The following is an 18,336-nucleotide window of genomic DNA, read 5'->3' on the forward strand; positions in this document are numbered from 1 at the left end:
ACCCTCACCATATTGCATGAAGTAGGCCATATATGCTTGGGGAATTGTCTCAATCGGCTTACTGGAGGTCTGCACCAGTTAAGTTATCTTCAGAGCGGAGCATATGCTTCCTTTTTTTCTGTGATCCTGCAGTGTGAGAGGCACATCTGGCAGTGCAGTCATCTCAACAGTAATTTGCCTCGCAATATGGTGTTCACGGGCTGGTTAGGACCACGTCTATTTATTTATTTTTTCTGACATTCCTATTATTATCTGGCCCGATTTTCATTTTATCGCCAGTTTGGAAAATGATCGACTTGTCAGTCGTGTTGCCAAAGTAAAATGTAAAAAAATGCCCTTTTCGTACGTGTTCTCGTTCTACGCCAAGGGACGTGAACCCCGGCTGAGAGTGAAAGCGGAAAATGTTTTGGCTTATTTAAGTAGTGGTTCAAAGCTATATACTTTTTGCACTTAGTGCCAAGAGGTGCCACAGGGCAAAATGTCAACGAGCTCATTAGCCTTACTCGGAGTGCGGATGTAGATATCATCCCTCTTCAAAGGGAACGCTGGATTGTGAAGAACCTACTATTTCACTGTTCTTTTTAGGTCATTGTATCAGTCCACTGTGAAAGGATATCAGAAGTGACCACTGTCCCCAAATTTTAAAGGAAAGTGCTTTACTTACTTGAATGTCTTCTCTGAATCACCTTCTGACACTCTCAGTTGAAGCAAGTAAAAGGGCAGGCAGGGATTCGTGCCTGCCTTTAGTGCTCCTGACATTGTAGAGAGCGTGTGAGGTGTCCATTGATCATGCTCTTTAATTAACTCACACAAATAATATTTCTCCTGCTGTCCCCACTGCCGCTGTTAACCGCCAAGCTGCCGGTGACTCACTGTGTCATTTTGAGCGACCGGCCGCTGCAATATCAGCTAACCTTTTCTTCATAATCGCTGCTTTGTAGCTGAATGTCATGCCTGTAACCTTCATTCGAACATGGCTACTTACAGCAAAAGCTGACAATTAAAAATTCTGTTTTGGATCGGAGCCAACTACCTCATCTTCAAATGCGATGTCTCGGGGACAGTTTGGACAGGGGTCGACCCACCGGATGAATAATTTATTGCTACTTAATCTGTATGTGATTAAAAAAATGTCATCACTTACTTACTGAATTTGGCTTTGATTTGTTGTGCTCTTTGCCATACTGATTAAACTGAGTTACTGCACATAAAAGATGCAGAACAATGGAAATGAGGGAAATGCAAGCAAGCGCTGCACTGATACATCACTGGACAAATTAGGGTGCAGAATTTATGTTTAAAACTTCTCGGGGAACTTGGCATTACTTCATTGATTTCAGCATTCAAGTGAGGAACTTTTCACTTCGATGGTTTTCATTTCCTAGAGTACAAGTAGAACAAAAATAGACTCCAAATTGCTTCATAATTTATTTAGACTGTAAAAACAGCCCTCATTTCCCAGAGCTTTCCCTGTGCTGGTTTTGTCCCTCTCGAATGCATACCATTGTTGTTCTCTATAGGGAATCCACTGCAGACTCATACTTGTTTAGCTTTTTTTCCCCTCTTTACTTGAAAACTGTCCAATAAAAGCCAAATAACAAAATCATTCTTAAAATACACGTTAATTATGAATTGAAAATCTGTAGTTGACTTCACAAACACATCAAAATATCATTTGTGGTAATGATTGCGGACAGGAAGGTCAGGATATTGCTTCAGCTCAACTTCTAAAGCGGTTGGCTTTTTTTCTTTGTGCGTGTGGCTTTGCAGTGCTGCCTCCTCCTGCGGTCTGGGGAATTGCTGCCACCTTCAAGTGCAGCAAATCCTCAGACGTAAGTGTGTTAAGCCCCGTGCGCTTTGCCGAGGGTGGAAATGAAGACAGGCTACCCCTATGAAGAATGATGGCTCCTTCAAGAGGCAGCTGTCCTATTTTAAGCAGGCGACACTCAGCACAATGTGCTGTCTGTCTCTGCCTTTCCCTCCCTCTGTTTCCTTTTGGTCTTCTTTCTCTTTCTCTCTATCTCCATCTCTGGCATAGCGAGGAAGGACCTTTGAGATTGGGGTAAATAAAAGTCTCAGGAAGTGAGCAGAGCCTCAAAGTCTGTGAGAAGATTATGTGTAGTCCCCCTCAAACATCTTCAAGGATGGAAATGTTATTGATGCATGTTAAGTCCTCTGGGGCTTTCACTCAAAGGACATTTGGGGCCTTTCATCCTTGACATGAAGGTGGAGGGAAACATTATTGAGGCTCCAAAACATGACAGAGGTTTCTCCTTTTAGTGGCAGGCTTGAAAGAGAAGAGTCATCTTTCTTCACCCTTTGAGAGAGAAACCTCATAATTGGCTGAAATGGCTGCTCTTTTCTTTATGCCCACTTCTTGAGGTAATTGGTGTTTATGAACTATTTATGGCCCATCTTTGCTAGTGTCAGCCCCACACAAAGTAGAAATATGTATTTTTAGACCGAGGAAAAATTTTCCACCTCCTACTTTTCTTTCCCCAGATGAAAATTGTCTATTTTTGTTTGGATCATTTTACATAATATAAATTCAGCGGCGATATGGTTTGTTGCACTTATTTTACCGTCTGAGGAGGACCGAGGGGTTGTTGTTAGTTTGTGGTTTTGACCCAGACTGCCATCCCATCTGCGATGGTGATTTGAGCAATGTAGACGGTGTTTCTGCAAATAAAAAATGTTATCATGCTGTTAAACCACATAGGCTATAAAAATAAATCAGCTAGTGTTTATGGATCTGTCCAGCAAGGAGCTCCCTCAGCCCAAAATACGGCCCATACCTTTAGTCTTTTAGGATGGGAACTTTCAGAAGATACATAGTTGAAGTACAGTGTTGTGTAAAAGTCTTGAGTCGGGTTTTATTTCTATATATTTTGCTTCCAATGAGCCAGACTTGCTTTAATGTTTTAAAATGAGCTTGAGCAATAGTTCTCCAGGCTTTCTGATGGTCTTAAAAAAATTTTTTCTTTGAACATTGGCACAAACTTCCCCATGAGCCATTCATACATGAAAAAGTCACCTAACTCAAGGGATCAAGCAATATTGTATCTACATGTAACAGACAACAAAGCAAACCAGCAGCCTGTTATAAAAAAAAAGTTAATCTATGAAAAATGCCAAAGACAATACGGTTTGACACACATAAAATAGGACTTTTAAACCAACAATGTGATTCCCAAAAGGCTATAAAGATGTGACAAAGGACCTGGGCCTGAAGTTGACCCATCTACTCTTCACTGAAGCCTCATCAGAAATGTTTTCAGTATAAGTGTGTCTGCAATAAAGCCATTGTTGGGGAAGGAAAACAGGGAAAACAAGCTGAGATGTGCCAAATTACACCGAAACTCTGAGGCAACAGGTGTTAGGGAATGATCAGCAACGTTTGGGCCGGATTTCATCCAGTGGTGTTGGGGAACTTGTAAAAAAATTGGTGAATTTATAAATTAGGTAATATTAGGATGTTATGTGATTGGCAGCAACTTCATTTTTCAGCATGACAGTCAGTCATGATTGACCTCCTGAGAGCTAGCACCTCAACATTACTGATGCAGTGTGGAATCAAACGTAGGGCAGGGCCAAAAATATTTATCACGATATACATTTGAAAATTTGCAAAAACGATATAACTGACGGTATAATTGACATGAGACAATATACTTTACAACTCCACAACTTTATTAGTGCAAAAAAAAAACCCCATCAATGTATTTTCACTTGAACAAGCAGCTGTTTTTTATGTGCATTAAAGCTATATAAAAATTTAACCATGCAAATGCAAAGTCCTTGCTGACAGTTCAACCAAATGGCATTTCCAGTGGAAACTGGCCGACATGTCCTCAGCAGAACCATGTATAATATCCACAAAACTTAAAAAGAGGGCATACACGCACAATACGGTAATATTATGTTGAAGCACAGTACGTATCACTCCGCGAGGCTCTTGACTACGGTAGCTGTAATCCATCAAGCTGTGCGGCTTCTTAGCTTACCAAAGTCATACTAAAACATCTTTTGACAGATCTTTGAGCGCCGTGTACCACATAAAATCGGTTCGAGGTCAGTAAACACAACCAGAATTCATACATAAGGCACATCAGATTATAAGGGGCACTGTCGATTTTTGAGAAAATCCAAGGATGGATTTTAAGTGCTTGTTATTTCCCGAAAAACACGGTAATAACAACGGCCCGCTTGTCCGTGTCATTGCCTACTGTAATGAAATGACCCTGCCCTAATCAAAAGGCAGCCAACATTCAAAGAAGAGCTTTGAATCTCCTTCAAGAAGCCTGGAGAAGTATTTCTGAGATCTACTTTAAGAAATTACAACTCTGTTTTTTGTGTTATGTTAAGTATTTTATATTGCATTTTCATATATTTACAGGTTTCAATAAATTGCTGCACCATTTCTCATTTCCCCTGCCAAATTAAAGGTTGTTCAAGACTTTTGCATGGTACTTTATGAGATATAAAAAACTTTTATTATTACATTATTACATTTATTATTAACATTTATAATTTTTTTTGAATATTTGATACCAAGGAAAGAGATTGTATATGATCAGCTGTCATCGTAGGTATGACCATCGCCTTTCTGAAGCTAATGAACGTTTTCTTTAAACCTCTTCATACACATCTATTCGTCCTTCCAGATTCAGGAACAAAGTAACTTTCTGCAGTCAGGCAGACTTGAGGTTTGCATAGTGGCAGAACAGAAGTCGACAAAGTGAAGATAGTCAGGTCAGTCTTGCTGAATATAGTAAAAACTAGCCAAATAGAGGGTCAGCGCTTTGAAAATCAACCACATTATGAATTGCATCCATTAAAATGTTAAAATTGAGCATTATAGTGTCAGAGCCACCAACAAGGTGTTTCCCCCTGAACACCTCTTAAATGGCGCTTTCTCTCCTACAATTTTACTTCCGCTTCAGACCAACGAACAAACATGAGATCAGTAATTTGAAGAGTTTCACGACATAGCGGTCATGTGCTTGGTAAGCAGGACAGTATGCCTGTAAAAACCACGCAAGCGATGCAAAATGAAATTATCCCATCTTTGTCAGCCGATGGTGGGAGCAAAATTGCGTGTACTTTGCAAGCTATGTGTTTCCCTTTGTTCCCATAGAGTTCAGGCTTATCTTCCGGCTTTCTATCCTTTTTTATTATTCTGTTTATCCTACTGTACAGCTATATCCACATTCTGAGTGACTGAGCTAATTGTTCCTGCTCATGCATTCTCTGCAGATTCAATTATACGCCACTCTGGGCATCCTGAAAAAAAATGAGGGTGGGAAAAGATGGATGTTAGCTGAAAGTGTGGGAAAATGAAAAGGTAAAAACCAAAAAAAAGAGGAAGCTTCAGAAGGTCATAGATAAGAGAGGAAAGTTGAGAGAGAGAAAAAGGGAGGATGATAGAAAAGTAGAAGCAGCAGGGATAAATTAGAGAGGGGAATAAGAGCAGTCCCTTGAGTCATATATTTATGTAAGGGGAAAATCAGCTCACTGGAGTGTACACTGTAATGGCACCCCTCTGTATAATGATTGGCGCTGACCTCCCAAATAAGAGGATTACTTTGTGCCTGAGCTGGCCAGAAATAATGGACCTCACCTTAGCTTAGCTGCAGTTTGACACAGCAGAAAATAGGTTTGGAAATAAGAATACCTCAGCAGCAAGGGGCCTGCCTGGGCCTCATTCATCTGCATCAACATTGTGTCAAATTGGACATGCATTCCTGTGTATGTGCCAGGTTCATGAACAGATGGTGTAAATGTACTGCTTCTGGACCCCCATGGGCTCGTAAACTACTGTAGCAGACATCATGGAAATAAGGTGCTGCAAAGTGTAAAGTGTTGCAGTAATTTATTTCTTTTCCCATTTAACAAGCAGCGGAATGAGCTACAGTTTCTGTTATTTACATGGTACGTTGTCTGCAGGAAATGAGCTGTTCTTATTGTAGCTTTCGGTCAGACGGTGACAGGGCAAGTCTTCTGCTCGGAAGAATATTGTGGCTCAGCAGTGAATGTTGTGGCTAATGTCTGACTGCAGGGCATGCTCTCCTTTTGTGTGCTCTGAACCAGCAGGATTAAAGCATCCATCTTGCTCTCCCACTTCCCCTAATGGTATTAGGAAAAGGGTGGATAGGTTTCAGTATTCCGTTAAGGAATATCTGATATGGGGACTGGCCGATTCAATTAAGTAAAAGGCAAGGTAGGAGGGAACGAGCACTGCTGTAATAGCCTTTGAGCTGCATACCTCAAAGTGGTGCCTGTTAATCTGGAAAAATACTGCGTTACTACCTCCCGCTTACAAAAACACATATATTATATGCCCATTACAAAAGGACTTGTCATTCAGCGACATAAAAATGAATAGAAACCACAAATCAGACTAGACACATGGGATTCCACCTTTCATGCAGTGACTGGTGGGGCAGGCTTCAGGCCAGGACAAGCTGCCTCATCCTGGATCTGAAATAGGATGCAGTGAAAGATAATGAATAATGAATGGACTTTTGCAGTCTTTAATGTATGATGTCACATATATAAATCAAATTGTAATAAGAATTAGGAGACGGTGCTTTGGTGTTCTCGAAGAAAATACCACAAAGTAATCCCGATCCAGAAAAGGAAAAAAAGGAAGTGCTACAAGGCTCTAAAGGCTTATCCAGCTGGTGTTGATAAGTAGGGTGAACACAAGTTCAATATTTTAAAAAAGAGGTCTGCTGAGGCACTCTGTTTAGGATAAAATCATACAACAAATTTATTCTTGAAAGGATTTCCGCAAGAAAAACAGACCGATACGTATCGACTTCATCGGGGTTCAGCCTTAATCCAGATCCAGATATCCTTCTGGAGAATGTCTTGATTTAAAATGTAGCATAAACTTAAATGAAATGTGTAGAAACAATATATTAAACAGCTCTTTCTTTTATTTGCCTCCAGTTATGCACATAGTGGTAAAACTAGTGGAAAGTTTGCATTTATGTGCTCCCATTGAACAAATAAACGAGCAGCACATCATTAAGTATCAAACTGCTCAATGCCTACGCTCTTTACCATTTAATATCAAAAGCTGTAGTGGCATCCAGCATCCATCTCCAAACTGTAATCTGGATTTCCTCTTTTCACTGACGCGAGCCATAAAAAACATTGTTTTTTTCTTTCTTTTGGATGGATATCAAAACTGTCTGTCAGAAATGTCTGTAATAACAGGCGGCCTTATGGTGGCATATGCAAAATATGCAACACTTATTTTCAGTGTGTTTTGTTACATTCACAATTTGCAGGCTGGGAACAAGCTGCGTGTTTTCTTACATTGTAAGTCTACAAAATAATAGAGCGAACAAAGACATTTTTTCACATGGTGGAAGCTGACAGTAGCATTTATGAGCTCCACAGTATTCTGGTAACAAAAAAACCCCAATGTTATGTTTGGGGCTACTTTGTCACACCCTGTCTAAACACACAAGTTTGAGCAGGTTTAACATCAGGGATAGGTTTTATTCCAACCCTCAGGTATGAGAAGTCAGCGTCTTCCATCCCAAAACATCTGACAACTTTGATTCTAACTTGATTGATTAATATACTTTTAAAGGTCACATTTTTTTTAACCGTCTAAGAAAAAGAGCCTTAAATTAGAAGGAGAACATTTTGACCAAAAGCCAGAGTTTACCTGACATCTTCGGCGCTGTTACGCTCGAATGCCTCCAAATAGATTTCTAATGCATTACAGTATCTCCTAAGACTTTCATAGTGCATGGGGAGCAGAAAACCCAAATCAGTTTCTTGACTTCCTCCACTTCATACAGCTCAGCGGTTAAGTTATCACTCTGCCGTTTGGTGGTCTTCACACCACAAAGTCCCAGCGCTGTCTGGAGCCACTGGGTTTCGATTACCACAAATCCATTCCACTCATTTAAAATTAATGGCCGTGGACCTCCACTAACCCCAGAGATAAGCAAGGGCAAGTCTTTTTCTTTAGAACACCTTGAGGATTAGATTTTTCTCTCCGCATCAATCCATCAGGAGATATTACTTGGTTATGGTAATATTTTGGTGGTAACTGGAAAATTACTTCTTCAGTTTTGAATCATTCTTCTGCTTAAATTTGTTTAAGCATTTTTAACCGGTCCTTATAGATGTTGGACTTTGGAATCCAATTAGAGTTCGACTACCTTTACAAATTTTTGTTGGCTGTTGGTTTTGCTTTGTAAGATTGCTTCACATTTTTTGGTAAATTGTCAAAATACATTTTCTGTTTGTAGTTCTTTGGAAGGCACTACACAGAAGGGCGTATCAAATGTCAGGGTCAGCGTTGATCTATGATAGACTAGTGACCTATCCAGCCCCACTGCAACCCCAGTAAGGTAGAGACTCTACAATAATAGAGAGAAAACCCTGGAAGACATCCCCCTTTGAGCAAGCATTTGGTAACTGTGGGAAGAAAAAACTCCCTTTTAGCAGGAAGAAGCTTCTGGCAGAATCAGGCTTAGGGAAGGGGGAGCCATCTGCCATTCTGACTACTTGCATTTGTGCATCTGTGACACTTATTCTCTCCCAGTATGTTAAAATAGTTACCATTCAATTTGCATTTGAGAGAAGATGATGATGAAGCTGTTGGGAACTAAGTCAAGAGCACGCACCAGAGTTTAGATTATTTTTCATTGACAGTTCTCCCTCAGATGCCTTTGGACCCTCCACTGCACCCCATTGTAGGATTACAGTGGTCCCTGGTTTATTGCGGTAGTTACGTTCTAAAAATAACCTGCAATAGGTGAAATAAGCGAAGTAGCTAACTTTATTTTTTGCAGTTATTATAAATGTTTTAAGGCTGTAAAACCTCTCACTGCACACTTTATACACTTTTCTCCGACAGGCATGAACATTTTCACACTTTTCTCTTTTGATCACGATCGTGGCTCAAGAATTGGCAGTTCGTCTTGTAATTGGAAGGTTGCCGCTTCGAGCACCTGCACCGACAGTCTTGGTCGCCTACTGGTTGCCTACTTGTGGTGATCAGAGGGCCCGGTGGCACCAGTGTCCTCTGTCAGTGCGCCCCAGGGCAGCTGTGGCTACAGTGTAGCTTGCCATCACCAGTGTGTGAATGGGTGTATGACTGAATGTAGTGTATAGCGCTTTGGAGTCCATAGGGACTAAGTAAAGCGCTATACAAATACAGGCCATTTACCATTTGTTTCAACACTCTCAAAGTTCAAACCTTCATAGAAAAATAAGTCCAGTATTATAGAATGAAACCATAGGCACCCGCGGTTGCCTTTGATGGTGCAAAATGTTTCATCTACATTTTTGTGTTTGTTGGAGAAAACATACAGTGCAGCACTTCAGAGTCACACTGCTAGCGATAGAAAATTTAGATAAATTTGACAAGCTGAGCGCATTCTGTACTGTACAGGAGACATGGCATGAGATTGATTGACAATGGTCTACAGCCAATCAGAAAGCAGAACACAATGCGCTGTAAAAAAAGAAAAAAAAACATGCAAAATTGCACAAAACAAATCTGCGAAACAGCGAGACCGCAAAAGGTGAACGGCATTATAGCGAGGGACCACTGTACTCTGACCTGATGCACTGCTTTCAGGTTTCTAAGCTGCAGCTCTTTTACTAAAACCTTCTTTTTGAACTCCAAGTCATACTTTGAGAGACAGCTCTAATCACCAGTGATAATCCTCGGCACAGAGTTGGGACTGCTTGACACAGAAGTTGATGATGTGATCTAAAACAAGTTCTCTGAGCAGATCCAACCCTTCATAGAATAACTTCAGCCTTTTGGCATTCAGTCCCAAACGCATTGGCAACTGTATCAAATTCTTTGTTAACAAAAGAACGGTTTCTGAAATTCAGGTGTAGGTACCTGGCATGAAAAGGCAAGGGTTAATGTAACATTAGAAAGCTATAGTTTTCAGAAACTTGCAATTACATCATACTCTCAGTGTGAATCACCTGCGCTATATTATTATCCATTTTATGGCAGCTGGGTGGATATTGAGACAATAGCAGCTCTCATGAAATGAAGCTTATCCACATTTGAGCGCTGCTTTTGTCCTACATTCCCAGTGCTAAGTGTACACAATTTACCAGATGGTACTGTAAACACACTTCACAATGTAAAATTTCTCTCATAAAAAGGGCCCTTGATGCATAATGTTACACTCTTAAACACTAAGCTGTATTACTTTTCCTCATTTTTCTGGCTGCTCTTATCGTTCATGAAAATGCAGGCCTATCTATTCAAAGTCATACGATGCACAAGGCTGCGCATTCATCCACCACCCATGACTTGGTGAATGGCGAGAAAGCATAAGGATTGGGGGGAGTTGGGGACATTACCCTAGGCTTCCTTTTTTTTCCCCTGCACCCTGAGGACACAGCCATTGGTAGTGGAGGGAGGGAGGTTTCTCAGCCTTATCAGCAGACCAGCACCCAGTGCTCTAATCACCAGGTCCCAGAGACAGCCGGAGGTAAAGGGTGAGTGGATGGATGAGCAACATCCAAGGGGAGAAAAAAAAAGGGTGGAAGGAGAGAAGGGAAGGGGAGAAAAAAAAGCTATGTTTATACCTCTTAGGTTACAGCAAATGACAGCTGCTTTCCAGTTCAATGCATAACTGAGTAGAAATCCTTTTGGTGAGAAGAGACAAGTGCAGATTTTGTCCCACAGCACAATGTCAGCAGTGAAATATAGACACTTTGCAGTTGCATCACAAGTCTCTTTGCAAAGATTGCAGGTGCCATCTTGAAAGCATTTCAAAAAGAAGGGCCCTAAAACGATGACTGCTGTATGAGTCAATGTCAATTAAATCATGTTAGCTTGAGTTAATAATCTTTGACTGCCATCGACTCTTACTTTCCTTACTTGTATGTGAGACAGACAGCCTGTGGGTTATTTTAGAGGTTGTGTTCCAAATGGGGTGAACAGGGTATGAAATTGCAAACCAAGATGTTCAGGTTGATAAATGGCTTTTCAGAGACCTCGGCAATGCACGGTGTCCTGTAGGTGTAGTGCATTTGACAGTTATCTGTCGCTGTCAGTCCACTTCCATCATTGTATCTGTTTATCTTGGCACCATTCTGCTCAGAGTCAAGTGTTGGCATCATATGTCTTGTCTTGTTGCTAGCTTACGATTGTGTGAGCGGATCTGCAGTGCTGGATTTTTGTGTTTCAAGTGATTATTTGAACCGGATGAATTGAGAGTCAACATCACACGTTGTAAAACAAATGAATTTACCCTGTGAGAAACTTTTGGTGAAAAGGACGCTATCTTTGAATGTGGTATTCAGTTAATTAATCTGTCCTTGGAGTCTAAATTGAACACAGACAAAAGCCCAGCTTCCGGGCTTGCCGCAATTGTACAATCTCTGATGGAGTTGCCGCTGAGACTGTACAAAAGGTACAAACCTATACTGTATATCTGAACTGATGTGTATGCCACTACGTGAACAAGTACTCTAAATTAAGTCTTTAGTTTCTGTTTGTAACTGGCCTTCAGATTAAGTCATAGAAGTGCGATATGGTCCTTCTATCTATGAGATAGTATAATATCTTTCAAGCTTCCAAAACTGAAAGAAATCACAGTGCTCAGTTTAAACTCTGGTCACATTTTGACACATTTGGGATTGTGGTTTGGGTTTGTTAAACACTCCTTGGCGAACGAGAATATTCTTAATTTCCTTTGATTGTTTATTAGTATTTTTTTGCTTCTTGTGGATTGGCTGTGGAGGAAATGTTGTTTTTGAACCATAAATTTGACAGCCAATCGCATGGATTCGGATCAAGGTCTTGTCTTTTCTTCGAGCTCCTATCTCCCTTTGATGCAAAAGTTTAGTTGTATTTCATACGTCATGGTTTTCTTTTAAAAAAGGCTTTGGGGACCGTAACATATTTGGGCACTCACTGAGCCCTAGAACCTCTCTAACCCTGAGTGAGAATCACACCCCCAGACCAAAACAATTTAAAATTATGTAGAATGATTACAGCGCTATCATAGAAACAGTTAAAGAAACCATGACTATCAGTATTGAGTGGGGAGCAGGTCATGAAGACCTCAAATGGAAGGAAAGTGGTCATGGAGATTTAAAACAAATGTAAAACCATGAATTACAGCCCTACAACACTTCTGAAGGACAAAATTAGGTAATGTTCTTCAATTTTACTTCATCAGCAGAATTCCTTCTGGTAGCATACTTTGCCAAGTCTCACTGAGTTTGAAATACAATAAGGAAGTGCTATAGGCAGTAAATTACACTTTAATATTTGATCAAAAAGCTTTGAAGGCACTCGAGTCCAGGTGTGGTTGCAACCCCTAAACTCATTGTGATAGAGCACATAGTGTTCCATTCTCCACACTTGATTTAGTGCTGTGACTGGTTTAAAAGAAAGACAATAGGATTGGTGGTATTGATAATTAGTTTTTAATGTGGCACACTCATCATGTCCAATTTCATGCCCCTTAGGCAGCTGATCGCAGATTTAATCAACACATTATTGCTTGCTATACTGACTGGAGGGAGGGTTTCTGCCTGTATGTGTGTGTGTGTTTAGGTGGTGGTAGGAGTGTGAAGGGGATAGAGCATTAGTATGTTTGTGTGATTGAGGAGCGAGCGAGGGAGGCTGTCAGCATGTGCATCCATCCCAGCAACGTCCCTCTTTGATAGACATTGAATGTGTGTTCCAGGCCATTAACCAAGAGCCACGTTTGAAGATGACGGGGTTGGAAGCTTGCGGTTGTGCTGCGTCGAAGGAAACTGTTGTTATTTTGTTTCCAGTGAACAGTAGTGTCCAGGCCTCCCTCACTTGGTGAATGCAGATGAAAGCCTGCCTGTTACAGTTTTGGTTTTTAGGGTTTTTTATTAGACTACTCTTATAACACCTAGGATTTTATATTTACCTGCTTTACAACTGCAGCGTACATTGTATATATGTTATATGGTATTTTTAGAGGCACCCACAATATGTATTCTGCATTAAAATTGTATTTTAATGGCAACAATTGTATTTTTTTTCTTTTGATTATGAAATTGCGATATCAGTTTTTTGGGCAGTTGATCAGATGATCAGAACCAAAATTTTTAGTGTGGAATATATTGTGACATTTTTGTGAGATTATTAAAGATATCACAGATTTAATTCCTAAAAGTCCTGGTGATACTTCACCCTTTTTCCTGACATTGTCAGATTTTTTCCCCCCTGACCATCCTATTAGAACGCTCCTTGTTACGTCCCATAAATTGGTCTACAGCATGAGGGGTGTAGCACTTAAAGGGTCCTGGTAAAACTAAGAGTCAGAAAGACACATTCTTGACAAAATTTTGATTACCGTAAATAGTCAGTTAAGCCAGTAGACACATCAAAAACTGAAACAAAAGAACAGCAAATCCCCAACATTGGTCAAGAAAATGGCTGAATTTAAAGATCACCCCTGTAGCTCACAACTTTGCCAAACTACTGTTGGAGAGGTCTTTTCTGGAGCCTTTTGAGTGAGTAGTAACATGTAAGTAGGAAGAAGTAAAAAAGGACACTCTAGAGCTAGACCTTTTAACGTGGCACACCCACTGAGAAGTCAGAGTCGGATATATATCCTTGCTAAAGCCAGCTACTATTTGACCAGTAAGATGTGATGGTAACTGATAGGCTGGTGGTGGGAAATGAAGATACTGACCACTGGATGACCTGTGGACTTGGTTGAACATGATTTTTTCACTAACATGAAGGCTAGTGACTTGTTGCAGGTGACTTCAATACTAAGCTAATTACATTAGCTAAAAAAAGTATTCGACCGGCAGAATAAAAACAAATGTGGCACAGTTCTGCCATCAGCTGTCCTTTGTGTTTCCACACAGTCATTGTATGCACCGTGTCTATTTTACATTTTTACATAGAATTTAGTTTTCAAGTTTTAAACTTGAAACTCTTCTCAGCCTTAACTGGTCATGGCACATTGCTCCCACTCCCTGAGCCTGCTTCTGCTGTAGCCTTCTTCAGATGGGAGTTTTTCCTTCCCACTCTTGCCAAGTGCTTCCTCAAAGGGGGTCGATGTTTGTTTGGGTTTCTCTCTATTTTTATAGGGTCTTCCTCTCAATATATAAAGCAGCTTAAGGGAACAGTTGTTATTGTTATGTTGTGCTGTATTGGAAAAACAAAAGAAAAATACTTGATGATTGTGCTCATCCAATGGATAGTTGGCTAGTCATTTCCCACCTCTGGCCTATCAGTTATTAGGACTTCTCATTGGTAACATTAGTAACTGGCTTTAGCAAAGATACTGCCTCTTTTCAACACTTGTTGCTGCTCCATATTTTAGAGTCATAACACTCTTGGTGACTAATTTACTTGTCAGTTTGATGAGAGAAAATATCAGGTTAGTCTAGTAGTCTAAATGTCAATTCATTAGGAAAATGCATTTTACAACTACCTGCAACTAAGATTGGTGCTGCAACTGCAGCTAGTGGTATCTTAGCATGCTACAAACAATGTTAACTGGTTGTATTATTTGTCTTTGAAAACCGCTAGTCTTTGATTTCATTTATTTTCTGCTGTGTTTTACGTGCATCTATTTGAAAGAGTGAGTGTAAACACAAAAAACTATTTTATTTCATGTGCTGGAATGTGCAGAAAATAGGTTTAAATGTTAAACAAATTTCTTCCAGTCAGAGAATGTTGCATATAATTTAATGTTTGCTTGAAGTTAAAAGATTAAAACTAATAAAACGAGTTTTAAAAAGAGACTTTTCATTTGATTACATTTTATATGATAGATTATGCAGAAAAGATAGATTATGAATTGGGCTGAAAGAGCTATTGCCTTATTACCTATTTAGGGGATAAATCATGTTTTAAAAAGTAACTAATTACTTTTGAAAATAAGTAATCAGTAAAAGTAACAGGATTACTTTTTTCTGGTAGTAATCAATAATTTGTTACTGATTACTTTTTTCAAGTAACTTGACCAACACTGATTATGAGAATGTAAATAATTAGCTTAACCAACTAGTGATGGTAGCTGTGTTTTCCTAAAAACATTGGGGGTCTGTAGGCCTGTAAAATGTAGAAAGTAATCACAATGAAAACCCTACATTTGACTGAAAATAGTACGAAGAAAAATATGTTAAAAATTGAAAAATGTTCAATCGTTTTTGAATTTTATTTTGATGAGCAGAACTATAAAAACAAAATCACTTCTGTGTGACAGCTGCTAAGAATTCACAAGTTGCTCTTGACCACCACTCTCTGCAAGCAGACCATAATAAGTTGTCAGGCTGCACAGTGAGTACAGAGAAAGGGGAAGAGGCAGAAAATCAGACAACTGGAGCCAGAAAGAGTAGTGGCAGTGTTTATCTTGAACTACTTAACTCCCTGGCTCTGAGTCAAATGTAGAGAGAGACATTGGGAGATAGTGGAGGCCTTCATTAAATGCAGCTCAGGCCCTGGTGAAACCCTGGTTAATGTCCCTATCATCTCTGGAGTGGTCCAGCATCCAGCTCTCTGTCCAAATGACTCATGTTTAATGCATCTGTGCAGCGCTTGTCATTTAACCTCACCTCCGGAGGTTGTGGGTTGAGGTGGGACGGCGAAGGCTCCCGCAAGGCCCACAAGGGGCAAAGCGCCATACAGTTATTCTTTACCCGCTCTCCATTTGCTTAACATGGGGAGAGCTGCTCCATGTCTCCCCTATTGCTGGGTAATCTCCCCAGAACTAACCCCCACCCCGTCGCACTGCATGAACCTGAACTCAAGGGTGGTCTGGCTTGGATATGTGGCTCTCTGAAGAACTCTGTTACTCCCATCCTAGTGTGCTGAATGTTTAAACAGGATACACCTGAGACTTTAACTTAACAGTCAGCTCTTTTGCTGGACCATGTATAGCAGCGGTCCTCAACCCCCGGGCCTCGGACCGGTACCGGTCCCGTGAGTCGTTTGGTACCGGGCCGCGAGCGTTGAGGCTCAGGTGTGAAATGTATAGTTTTCAGGGTTTTTATTGGTTTTCAGCATTATTTTGTTATCGTTTTTATCGTTAACTTGGTTTTCCTGGGTCTTTTCACGTGTTTTATGAATAAATCTACTAGTTTTATTTTGTTGTATTTATCCGCGACACCTTAAAGGCTGTCCGTGAAAATAATGTCGGGCATAAACCGGTCCGTGGCGCGAAAAAGGTTGGGGACCGCTGATGTATAGCGTTGGTTAAACACTTTGATAAAAGCTACCAATGAGGAGTTTTTACTACCAATTTTACTAGTTTATGAAATTTATTACGCCATTGCATGACACATCTTACTCCCTTTGATTTTTTTCATCATCACGTTAAGCTCATAAATAAACCTGTCCAGATAATTACAGTCCACAAAAAGACTCACCAACATACATCTTTACCACCGGCAAAGCTGTGTAACGGGATATAAGAGAGCTGATTTTGTTTTTGAGCATTTTCCTCTTATTTTCCCCGCTTACATGCGAAGACAGGCTCTCCTTCTAAACACTCCTTCTCTCTCACTTGCACACACCCACTCAATCTCTGCCTCGCTTTCTTGATCTGGATAATGGTAATTAGAATATCACCATGATTGAAATTTGGCAAAAGTTGAAGAGGAAATAGGTTTTCTAATCAAAAGCTGCCTCATAGCTGGAATCCTGATGCTTACTTGGCTGAAAAATGTTCCTCAACGATGGGGGCCTAAACGGATGCCAGACTGTATACTGATGGCCAACTCTGCTCTTTTTCTACTGATGTCCCCGCTGAGGCTGATATAGCTGATCATGCTGGTTTACATTTATTTATTTTAAAAGTGGGTGTTTTTCTCTAATCTTTGAACGGGCCCACCATAAGTGACATATTTAGTTTCTTAGCTGAATGAGAGCAATAGCTTTTATTATAAAATTATGTTTTTGGCACAGTCTTTGGCGGTTAAAAAGTACATACATCAAAATACATGCATATATGCATAGATAAACGTACCGCAATACAGCAAAAGTCTTAAGCCACCCTTCTTTGCTTTTTTGAAAAGGGAAAAAATGCATGCAAAAATGTATTGAAAGGTGCAAACATACAGTGAAACACAGTATACAAGGCAATTGTAACAAGCTCGAAAGTCAATATTTGTTGCATAGTTGCATACATTTTTACAAACTCCCCAGCACCACTGGCTGAAATGCAACCCCAAACCTCAGCCATACTTTGCAGATGGCTGTGGGCACTCACTGATGTACCTCTCTCCTGACCTCGTCCTTCATTTCTGTATTGGCAATGATTTGAACCAACAAATTCAGATTCATTACTCCATACGACTGATTTTAGTCCAGTTCTTGTGTAATTTGGCATACCTCTACCTTTTCTCCCTGTTTCCTTTGCTTAAGAATCGCTTCTTGAAAACCATCCTTGCACTGAGGTTTCAGTGAGCAGTAGTTGGATTAACTGAAGGTCCAGATGTATCTCTCAGGTTCTGTGTCAGGTCTTCATTGGATTTTTTTTAAAAATTTCTTAAAGACATGACTTTCAGGTACTGTTTGTAAGATGTGTGTTTTTAAGCCTTGCTAATTCTTCTTTTACATCTACTAATCTAACTTTTTTCCCGTGCACACCTATGCCAGGTTTTCAGCTAATAACTCTTTAGGAATCACCTTGTTGTTGCAAAAATACAATTTTTTGCCTGTCAAACTGTGCTACCTTTGCCATTTTCCATACATTCAATTGAGAACATTGGTGTTATTTCACATTGTTTGCAGAAATGTTTGGGGAGTGCACTGGTTGGGTGCATTTTTAATGTTTGAATGACTATTAAAAATACAAGAAAGTCTGATTCCTTGGACCTGAAATATAAAGAAACAGGGGTCTCAAACATGCACTGTAGTAGATCTAGCTTTTATGAGAATGTCTTTTTCTCTCCATAGAACAAAAATAAGAACCTAGCATGTTATAAAATGATATAGTTTGGTTAATTTGTAGAAAAGACAGAAAAATGTGTTTGTGCATGGGATTATGTGCTCGACTGTTTCTTGGCTGGGAGCTGGAGCTTCCTGGATGTTCTGCCGGTTGCTTGGCAAACTCACACCGTTGCCTATGATGTAATTCCTTTCTAAATACGGTATTATTCTAATCTGATTCAATCCATATTTCAGTCCTTTAACCAGTAAAAGGTAAAAGCTGTGCTATTTGTATGGCATAGCTAAGAGCTTTGTTCAGTGACTGTATAATGTTTTTAAAAATGCTGTTTTTAATTTTTAATTTTCTTGTTAAAACGCTGAAAAAGCATGATTGTTGTTTCCCTTTGGATTCTTACCTTATTTGTCCTGTACTGTACTTGCATGCACCTTTA

General features: G+C 40.0%; 1 protein-coding gene across 5 annotated transcripts in view; it reads left to right on the forward strand.

Annotated features, from left to right (window-relative positions):
• cadm1a (cell adhesion molecule 1a) overlaps window positions 1-18,336 on the forward strand; it is a 466,960-nt gene that overhangs the window by 284,340 nt on the left and 164,284 nt on the right. The window lies entirely within an intron of this gene.

This window comes from Mchenga conophoros, linkage group LG10, assembly GCF_057382185.1.
Source record: "Mchenga conophoros isolate Kocher_MC1m ecotype Shallow Benthic linkage group LG10, M_conophoros_male_GT1.1, whole genome shotgun sequence".
NCBI classification, from domain to species: Eukaryota; Metazoa; Chordata; class Actinopteri; order Cichliformes; family Cichlidae; genus Mchenga; species Mchenga conophoros.